The sequence below is a fragment of the Herpailurus yagouaroundi genome, unplaced genomic scaffold (assembly GCF_014898765.1).
Source record: "Herpailurus yagouaroundi ecotype Mexico unplaced genomic scaffold, PumYag 77, whole genome shotgun sequence".
Taxonomy (NCBI): Eukaryota; Metazoa; Chordata; class Mammalia; order Carnivora; family Felidae; genus Herpailurus; species Herpailurus yagouaroundi.
Window position 1 is genome coordinate 28,834,233 of NW_024412388.1, and position 10,252 is coordinate 28,844,484.

A 10,252-nucleotide genomic window follows, 5' to 3' on the forward strand; every position below is an offset into this window, starting at 1 on the left:
GGGGGTGGGGGCCTCCAGGCCCCAGGATTCCTGCGTCTGTGCCTCTGTGTTGTTCCTTGACTTGGAGAGCTGCTTCCTCCCGTCACACGACTCCCTGGCCCACTGCAGCTGGGGGATCCAGCCCATGTAGCCCCAAGCAGAGGGGCAGCAGGAGAGTCGGGGACCAGGGAGGGTTTCTCAGTGGGGCTGATAACGAGGCACCTGCTGGCTCAGTCTAGGAGAACGGGAAAAGCAAAGACAGAGGGTGGGGGGGATCAGTGGGCGAGACAAAACGAGGTATGCCGGGAGACCCCAGGGGAGGGAGACCCTGTAAAAACTCTGGGATCCCGGAGAAGGAGTGAGTAGGAGGTTTTAGCCGCCAAAGCATGTAGTCCAGGGGGAGGGCGGTCGAAAGGAAGCCGCAGGACACGCAAAAAGGTCCATGACAGCACTCTCACTACCCAAATGTCACCAGACGAAGTGTCCATCCCCTGGGAGCTTGTTCGAAATGCAGGCTCTGGGGGCACCCTGGTGGCTCGGTCGGTTCAGCGCCCGATTTTGGCTCAGGTCGTGACCTCACAGCTCGTGAGTTGGAGCCCCCCCTGCATCGGGGCACCTGCTTGGGATTCTCTGCTTCCTTCTCTCTCTCTGCCCCTCCCCCACTTGTACTGTCTCCCTCAAAATAAATAAATAAGGTTTAAAAAATAATAATAAACGCAGACTTTCCCCGGGGGCCTCCTGGCACTTCGTCTCTACATTCCACTTGGAGAGACGCTGAGTCTAAGTCACTTCTCTCCTCTGAGTCTCAGTGTCTCCATCTATGAAATGGGGATAAGAACACCCGCCCGCACACACAGGGCTATTGGGAGGATTTGAGACAAAACAAAACAAACAATGAAAAGCACCCTCTGCTTGGAAGACACTGCTTTCGTGTTACGTAGTTATTGCTAATATATACACGGGGAGACCAACCTCCCGGGGTAACAAGGCACTTCCATAACAAAACGACTTGATTAGACTGTTCTCGCAAACACGCTGCTCCCCGGCTAACGCTTTCCTGCCGGCGTGCCGCGCCTCGTCTTGCGGCTGCATATTAAATCTTCATCCTATCAGCACTTGGCTGAATTTGTAGAAACAAAATGGAAGAGGGAACTCAGGCATGAATTAGCAGTTTAAGACAGGAATGAGATTACGATAAAATCCCCACTCTCTCCATCCATCAAAATGTAATAAGAATAGAAAACTAATGTGAAAATATCAACATGACCTATTGCTTCCAGCCTGTCATCACCATCCTTTACGAGCGAGCCTCCCAAGACGCGAGCCTCTCGTTTCGCTGGAAACATCGCGCTTTCGGCAGGAGACACAAACCGTGTCCGGAGCAGGCTGCACGCTTGGGCGGCGTCTCCGGGGGAAGCAGGGAAGGGACCGAGTGTGACAAGGTTCCCTGGCTTCCCGAGTCGGGGAGCATGAGGACGAGTCGAGGTGGCTGGGGACAAGGGGTGTCTTGTCCCGTTTCTGACGCCGTCTCTGGGTGGGGAGGCCCCAGCCCTAGCCAAGGATCATGGCCTCTACCCTAGAAGATGTCCAGGGAAGGACATTTCCTAAGTTCCGAATGTCCCCCTTTGCAGCAGCAATGGTGGCCTCCAGAAGCAGCCTCCCACCCTCACTGCTGGCGATCTGTCTCGCTGTGTGGGCACCACAGGATACAGACCCAGTTCCTGGGGGGGGGGGGGGGGGGGGGGTGCGGGGACGGCGGTGGGGGGCGTGGGCAATGGTATTATCATTTGTCCCTATAGCACCAGATGAGGGACAGGCTCAGAGAAGCAAAGGGACTTGTTCAAGGATGCACAGCAAGTGAGGGTTAGACTCCTGGTCCTTGTCCAGTGCTCTCTGCATTGCCAGCTAATGTGCCAGGACTGAGCTTGGGCCAGAGACATACGAAGCAGGGGCTCCCAGCCTTGTTCCCATCCTGAGCTTTGTCCCCCTCCAACCGCCTCCCCCTCCTCTCTGCTCTGGCCACCCTGGCTCCCTATGACTCTCTAAGAGCCCAGAATTGTTTCCCAATCAGAGACTTTGGACACTTTATTCTTTCACACTGGAATGTTTTTCCCATCACTGTTCACTGAGACAACTCCCCGTCCCTCAGGGCTTGTCCAAATGAACACCTCCTCAAGGAAGCCCTCCCAGATTAGATACACCTTCTCCCAACACTCTCTCCTCTGCTTCAGGGCCCTTGGTTAGCTCCCTGTCCTATCTGCCTATGCCGCGTCCCCGCAGTACATCTCTCCATGATAATTTTATCATTTTTGTTGTATTTAATGTGCATCACCTTCACGGGCTAGCAAAGCTCGAAAGGTCTGAGACCACTCTCCCTTGTCTGCTCTTACAGTCGCCAGCACCTAGCAGTTACCTTGCGTTTATTCACCCACGCATTCAAAACTTTTTTACTGAGCACATACTCTGGCCAGGCACTGACACTATGCGAGCTCCTCACTCTAGTGGAGGAACACATAAGATAAACGAACACATATCACGTGGTGGGGAGCGAGAAAAGAAGACCAGAGCGGGTGTGCTAGGTTTAGACGTGACCTTCTGGAATCCCCTGGCGGAAGGTGATGTTTGAGGGGCACCGGGAACAGCCACACCAACACTGTGCCTCAGGGGCAGTAACTACAGATGCCCTGAGGCTGGTCGGTGCTCGGCATATTCCCGGACAGGGGAGGGAGGGGTCAGGGGAGGAGGAAAGGGAAACGGAGAGCTCTTCATCAGTCCCTTGGGTGTCTTAACTCTTGGTTTAGGCTCAGGTCACGATCCCACGGGTTCGTGAGACGGAGCCGTGCGTCAGGCTCCGCACTGACAGCTCGGAGCCTGCTTGGGATTCTCTCTCTCTCTCTCTCTCTCTCTTTTTCTCCCTCTCTCTCTGCCCCTCCCCCACCCATACGCCTGTATGCGCTTGCTCACTCTCAGAATAAACTTTTTTTTACAAATAAGTTTAAAAATCTTGACTAATGCAGAGACTCACAGGCCAGAGGTGGCTGGGTAAGGGAGTGGAGAGGAGGAAGCAGATGGGGAGACAAGGAAGGTGCCGGCTTGGATGCACCAGGACACTGGGGTCTCCGGACAGAACAAAGAGGACTCGGGGCTTTCCTCCGCAGGCGCTTAGGAGTACGGCAGCCTCACTAATGGGACGTACAGGCTCCCCAGAGTGTAGACTTTTCTTCCTTAACATCTTGTCCGGTAGGTGCCGGCGGCTGGAGCTCCGCAGAGAGCTCGGGGCTGGAGACAGATCAGTCACCGTTTGTGTGCCTGCAGGGGACCAAGCCCCAGGCCCGGCTCATTGTGGGCTGGTTAGTACACCTGTCACGTTACTGGCAGGTTAGTACGCCTGTCTCCATGTTACAGATGAGGAAACAGAGGCTCAGAGAAATTATGGGGGCTTGCCCCAAACCGTGCAATTAGGGATGAAGATGTGGGAGCCGCCCAGGAGAAACAAAGCCCTTCGACCCTAGGTGTCGTTATGAACCGGGACTGGAGGTGAAGAGACGGGGTCCAGCCCTAGTTGGGCCACTCACTCTGCACGTGACCTTGAAGGAGGTCCCCTCCCTCTCGGTGCTCACCTTCCCCATCTGGGAAATGTGCAGGTTGGGTCTGATGATCTCCCGATTCCTTATGACACTCCTCTCATTTGGACTTCAGGGGACCAGGTTAGGCAGAAAGAGTCTGCCAGCCGGGTTGGGCACCTGGTGTATATACAGTACCTCCTCTTGGGAAGAAACCAGAAGAGGGAAGAGCTGTGGGCTTGCCGTGGTCTGTCACAGGTCCCGGAGCCCATCCTCAGAGGGCTCCCGGTGTGGAGGGGGCCGAGCACATTGGAGCCACAGCAGACAACTCTGCTGGGAGGGACTGGGAAGCCAAGCCAAGCTCCTGCCCACGACGGCTCACAGCATATGCTCTGCATTTCACCCACCATTTGCAAAGAGCTGCCACCATCTTCAAAGTCTCTTCCTGCTCCAAGAACATTTGGCTCCTGCCTCTTCTGATCCAGCTTCTGCCCTTTACCCTGTCCCCTTCCACTGCCACCAGCCCCTGGGGACAATATTTTCCTGCAAGTCTGGGAGATTCAGGTAGAAGCAAACAGAGTCACTTCCACCTGATGGGTTCCATATTGGGAAGCGTGCGTGTGACCCAGCTCCCGGGGGGTACACGGGGCAAAGGTCCGGCAGTACTGAGAGGGATGCATCCGGGAGGGCACCCGGAGTGATGAGTGTAAGGGCTGCGGGAGCGCGCACTGAGGAACATAAGCGATGGCCATGGCAGGCTTTGCTGAGAAATGCAGACACTACCAGAGTCTGGTCTCCACGTGGAGCTGCCATGATTTGCTAATGTGGAAGAATGTTCCCAGCCGGTCCACTGTTCTGTGAGGTCGGGTTTTAGCAAACGCATCGCTGTGTCAGAAGGTGGGGGGGTGGGGGGGGGCGGGGTATGACTGAGTGACAGCACCCAACACTGTGAGGGCTTCTCCCAGCACTGCTCCCAGGGCCTGCCCAGGACATCGGGGACCACAGATACAACAGGAAGACGTCATCTGAGGAACCAACCCTATCTCTCCTCTCTCTCTCTCAGTCTCTGGTTTTGTGGCTAGAAAGAAAACAAAGAAGGGTCCCCCCCCCATCCATGTGGAGACCCTCCCACCAAGCCAGAGCTTCCCAGAGTCTACCCTCTACTCTCCTTCCAAAGCTAGACCAGCACCTCAGCACCTAGGACATGGAAAGCAGAGCTTTGGGCTTCACCCACCGGCCTCATCTCTGCATCACGACGATGGCCACGGAGCCCGCAGGGCCAATGTCAAGCTCCAGTCTGGCAGGATACACACACATCCCCTCCCCGTCCTGGGTTGCCCTAAACCCTCAGCCTAAGCCCAAGGAGGACCAAGATGGCCTAGGGAGCCCTGAGCAGCAGAGCGGCCGAACCTCAAGCCGAGGGCAGAGTCTCGTTCTTTCCCGATTCATTTAACAGAGTCATCGAGGACTTGCTCTGTGCCAGCCACCTACCTCAGCGTTAACGGTGCCACGGTGGCCGAGCTGAAAGGTCCCTGGCCTTGTGGAGCTCACATTCTCGTAGAGAAGAAAGCCAGGAAACAATGAGCCAGCCAAAGAAATCAGATTATTTCAGATGGCGATGGGGACACAATAAAGGCAACACAAAGGTATGCGGGGCTTTCCACTTCTTCCCCTGACCTCAATTCCATTCTCTCCCCGCTCACCCCCACTCCCAGTCGTCTCCGTGCTGTGAGGCGCTGAGCCCCGTGCCTGCCTCCCTGGGCTCCCGTGCCAGCCTGCTTCTAGCTGGGCCCAGACAATAGGAAACCTGGCAGGAATGAGAGCCCCAGGAAAGATAGGTCCAGGGATTTCTTCTCTGCTCCCCTGTGCCTTGTTGCCTGGTTCTGGAAGGGGCTGGCCCTTCTAGGACACCCGCCCCAGCGATCTCCAGTCTCTGACAGCACCCTTTCCCCCAGAGCCCCCAGGCCCATGGGTGCCAACAGCTTCCCATGGTTGCTGGTCCCTGGCTTCCCTTATCTTTGTCACACCTCTTCACGTTGCCAGCTCAGCGTGCCCTGCCTTTCCGCCTGGGCCCCTGACTGATACGGGCAGATGCTGTTGAACGCGCCGGGAGACAGGGGAGCTGGGAGAGCAGGTTCAAGCCTGGGTTGTTCAAGGTGGTCACTGTGGCCAGAACGTACTGAGCGAGGGAGCGAGGAGAGGAAGATGAAGTCAGGGGGGCATTTCAAAACATTTAACAGCTGGCGCAGCACGGCCCCCATCAGTCAGAAGGGACCCCCAGCTATAAAGGACAAGCGTGCGGGATGATCGGACGGGTGGGCAGGGGTGTACCAGGGCCCAGTGGAACCAAAATGGCACACACAAGCTGGGTCGTGTGAGAACCGTTCGACAAAGGGACTCTTTATGCAGGCGTGTGCAGGGAGGTCACAGGACGGTGGGGATCTCTAGGACCACAACAGCCCCAGGCGAGAAGGTGGGAGGACGCAGCAGCTACCAGAGGCAGACAGCCGTGTCGAGAGGATTGCCTTGAAAGAAGCCGAGGCAGAGCCGCAGAGACCCCATGGGGAAAGTGCCGTGAAACCAACACCTAGCTTCTTCCCTGTCCCCGCTCTCCTGCTGCTGACAGCCGCTGGCCAATGCCACCTGGGAGTCAGAGAACATCCCCACGGGATGTCATCCTGAGACCTGGAACAGCCTGGAGAAGAGCGAAGCCTGGGTCTTAGGAGGCAAATGGAAACTACCCAACCCTCTGATCCTGTAGGACCTTGGAAACCACAGTGAGAAGTTTAGGTTTCAGGCTAAGCATCGTGGAAAAGTACCGGGAATAAAAGCAATAGAATTATCACTTGGATCCTTCGCCTCCTTCCACAGGGAGGTAATGGGACAGGCTCTGCTCTAGTCAGTCTGGACCAAATGCCTCCCAGAAGCATTTTGTGATGGGGGTTGGGAGGAAGGAGGAAGTTAAGAGCTTGTCCTGGGGACTAAGCCACCGGGGCAGGCCTGTGGCAGGCAAACCAGCTCAAGAACCCCAGGGAACACCGGCCTGCGGGACACAAACTCACACGTTCAGCACACACAGGACCGTCCTGAACATGAATGGAATTTGGTGTCCCTAAGAACCCAGAGAATGCCCGTGGCTTTCCCAGAGATGCTCCCCAACCTCCAATGGCAAGAGCCTGGGCCCTCCACCCCCAGCCCACCCCCATCTATAGGGAGCAGGATGGCGCCCCAAAGCCTGGGCTCCATCCACAGATTCTGGAGTCTCTGTAAGGAGCCCAGTCCAACGCTCCTCTTCAGCCTTGCCTTCCAGAACTAATAGATTCCTCCTTCCAACTCCAAGTTAAGTGTCCTAGTGACACTTAACTTCTACAAGGGATGCCCAGGGGCGCCCGGGTGGCTCAGTCAGTTGAGCGTCCAGCTCTTGATTTCGACTCAGGTCATGATCTCATGGTTGGTGAGTTTGAGCCCCACCGTGGGCTCTGCACAGACAATGCAGGGCCTGCTTGGGATTCTCTCTTCCTCTCTCTCTGCCCCTCCCCTGCTTGTAGCTCTCTCTCCCCAAATAAATAAACTTAAAAAAAAAATAAGTAAAAAAGTAAAAGGGATGTCCAGCTGGGTTCTGGCTCCACCCCCAAAGATGGAGTCAAGCTAAGCCTTAAAAAGATACAATCCAGAGAGGTTACACAATTTGCCCAGGGTCACACAGCCGGCTAGAGGAAGCATGGGGGCTTGAACCCAAGTCCATGGACTCTTTCCACTCTACCACACGCCTTCAGTGGGTCCTGCATGGGCCCTGGGACAGCTGCCACATCACCTGGGCAGACATACCTGGCAATGGCACTCACCGGCGCTGTGATGGGGGCCAAACCGCCTCACTTGTCTATACCTCAAGGCTTCACACGTCATACGGGACGTCGGGCCACTGCACACCTCGGATTCGGTAACCAAGCGACATGGCTCCGTAAGCCGTAAGGTGGGGTGCACATGTGGGCCTAGAGCTGTGGGGAAGAGGCAGCCTGCAGCAGATCTCGGGGTGGGGGCTGGGGAGCGGCAGAGAAAGCCAGGGCGGGGGACATGGGCTGGGCAGGGGTGAAGGAGCCCCAGCAGGTTCCGGGGAAGAGGAGCACACGGGGACCTGTGCCGGAGGAGTCGGGGCCAGGCGCAGGGAGAGAGGGGGCGCCCTGCTTGGGCCACACAGGGCAGAGCTGGGGCTGGGGGATCCAGAGGAGCTAACGGCGAGGAGCCAGGAGACCACACTTCTCCAGGACAGAGCGAGAAATGGCCATTTATTTATTTATATTGAGAGAGAAAGAGAGAGAGAGAGAGAGAGAGGGAGAGAGAATCCCAAGCAGGCTCTGCACTGGAGGCACAGAGTCCAATGCGGAGCTCAGTTTCTCGAACCGTGAGGTCATGACCTGAGCTGAAATCGAGAGTCGGACACTCAGCTGACTGAGCCACGCTGGCGCCCCTCTGAGGGGAATAATCAGATTTGTGCCACAGCATCCTCGGGAAGCTAAAGGTCATAATCCATGTGAGGCCGCCAAGCACAGGGCCTGGTGCACAGTAGGTGCTCAACAAACACCAGTCCGATCTCCCCTGTCCTCCTTTCTTCAACCCAGTGACCAGAGATGGAACCTACAGGTGGACTCGTAGAAACAGCGCTCTCTGTTCTCCCCTTGAAAGATAGTGAGCTCCCCATCCCTGGAGACATCCAAGGAAAAGTCAGATGACCCTGTGTCAGTGGAGGCAGGTGATAAATTTCAGACAGGGGCCTGGATTCAAGGCCAAAAGCCCTTCCAGCCCGCAGAATGCATAATTCTATGACTCTGCCAGCCCGGGTGTAATCAATCCTCCCCGCCCTGGTCTTTAGTAACCACGGCCTCGAACTTGGAGTCAGGAAGGCTGGAGGCTAAATCTTCGCTCGGCTTCTTCCATTTTCTTAGAAGCTGCCCCTTACCGAGAAGCGTCTAAGGTACCGCTGAGTGGCACCCACAGCTCCCCCCGCCCCCCACCCCAGGCAGCCCCCCGCCCCGAGCCCACCCCCAGCAGGTGTGTTTAGAGAAGTACATCCCAAGTCTCACCCCGTACATGTTCCCCAGCTCAATTACAGGCTCAATTTTCTTTCCTGTGTAATCCCCAAATCAATATGTGTTCATACATATTTAATCGGGCGGCTGTTTTTATTAGAGTGGGGATTAGTTTTACATCTTTCTCCCCACCGCTTAGAAGGCATCCGACACTCACGAGGAAGATGAGCAGATCGGTGAGGGAAGGGGTCTAACCGAGGGTCGGGCCTGGCACCCCGGCCAAGCCAGAGACCCTGAGAGCACTGCTCTGGGACCTGCCGTCCCTTCTGCGTGGGGCTGGGGTCCTGCCGCTTCCCAGCTTCCTCTCTCTGGGGCCCACCCTGCAGCCCAGCCCTCACCCTCAACTCCTGCTGGAGGTCCCCACCCAGGGCAGCTCCCTGGGGTCCTCCCAGACCTGCTCCCCACCTTCCCCCAGCCGAGAAGCCAGGAGAACAAGGGCCAGCCGCCTGTTAGAGGTCGGAGATCGGAGGTCACCTTCAGCCTTGCCTTCCAGAAGTAATAGATTTCTCCTTCCAACTCCAAGTCAAGGCTGAGCAGAATAAATTATCACCCTTCCGCTGCGTAATCACTGTCACACTCAGCCCCAGCTGCCATCTGCTTCCTCACCAGCATCCCCACCTAGCCAAGCTGGAAGGAAGGCGAGGGCACGAGGATCGGTAGGTCACCGTGCTGGCCAGAGAAGGACAAAGGCAAGAACACTCTGGGGGTTGGAGCGGGAGAGAGAAGGGCGGGACAGGTTCCTCGGTCCCCACTAGAACAGGGCCGTACCGGATTGGAAGAATAAATATTGTCAAAATGTCAATACTACCCAAAGCTATCTACACATTCAATGCAATCCCAATCAAAATTGCACCAGCATTCTTCTCGAAACTAGAACAAGCAATCCTAAAATTCATATGGAACCACAAAAGGCCCCGAATAGCCAAAGTAATGTTGAAGAAGACCAAAGCAGGAGGCATCACAATCCCAGACTTTAGCCTCTACTACAAAGCTGTCATCATCAAGACAGCATGGTATTGGCACAAAAACAGACACATAGACCAATGGAATAGAATAGAAACCCCAGAACTAGACCCACAAACGTATGGCCAACTCATCTTTGACAAAGCAGGAAAGAACATCCAATGGAAAAAAGACAGTCTCTTTAACAAATGGTGCTGGGAGAACTGGACAGCAACATGCAGAAGGTTGAAACTAGACCACTTTCTCACACCATTCACAAAAATAAACTCAAAATGGATCAAGGACCTGAATGTGAGACAGGAAACCATCAAAACCTTAGAGGAGAAAGCAGGAAAAGACCTCTCTGACCTCAGCCGTAGCAATCTCTTACTCGACACATCCCCAAAGGCAAGGGAATTAAAAGCAAAAGTGAATTACTGGGACCTTATGAAGATAAAAAGCTTCTGCACAGCAAAGGAAACAACCAACAAAACTAAAAGGCAACCAACGGAATGGGAAAAGATATTTGCAAATGACATATCGGACAAAGGGCTAGTCTCCAAAATCTATAAAGAGCTCACCAAACTCCACACCCGAAAAGCAAATAACCCAGTGAAGAAATGGGCAGAAAACATGAATAGACACTTCTCTAAAGAAGACATCCGGATGGCCAACAGGCAC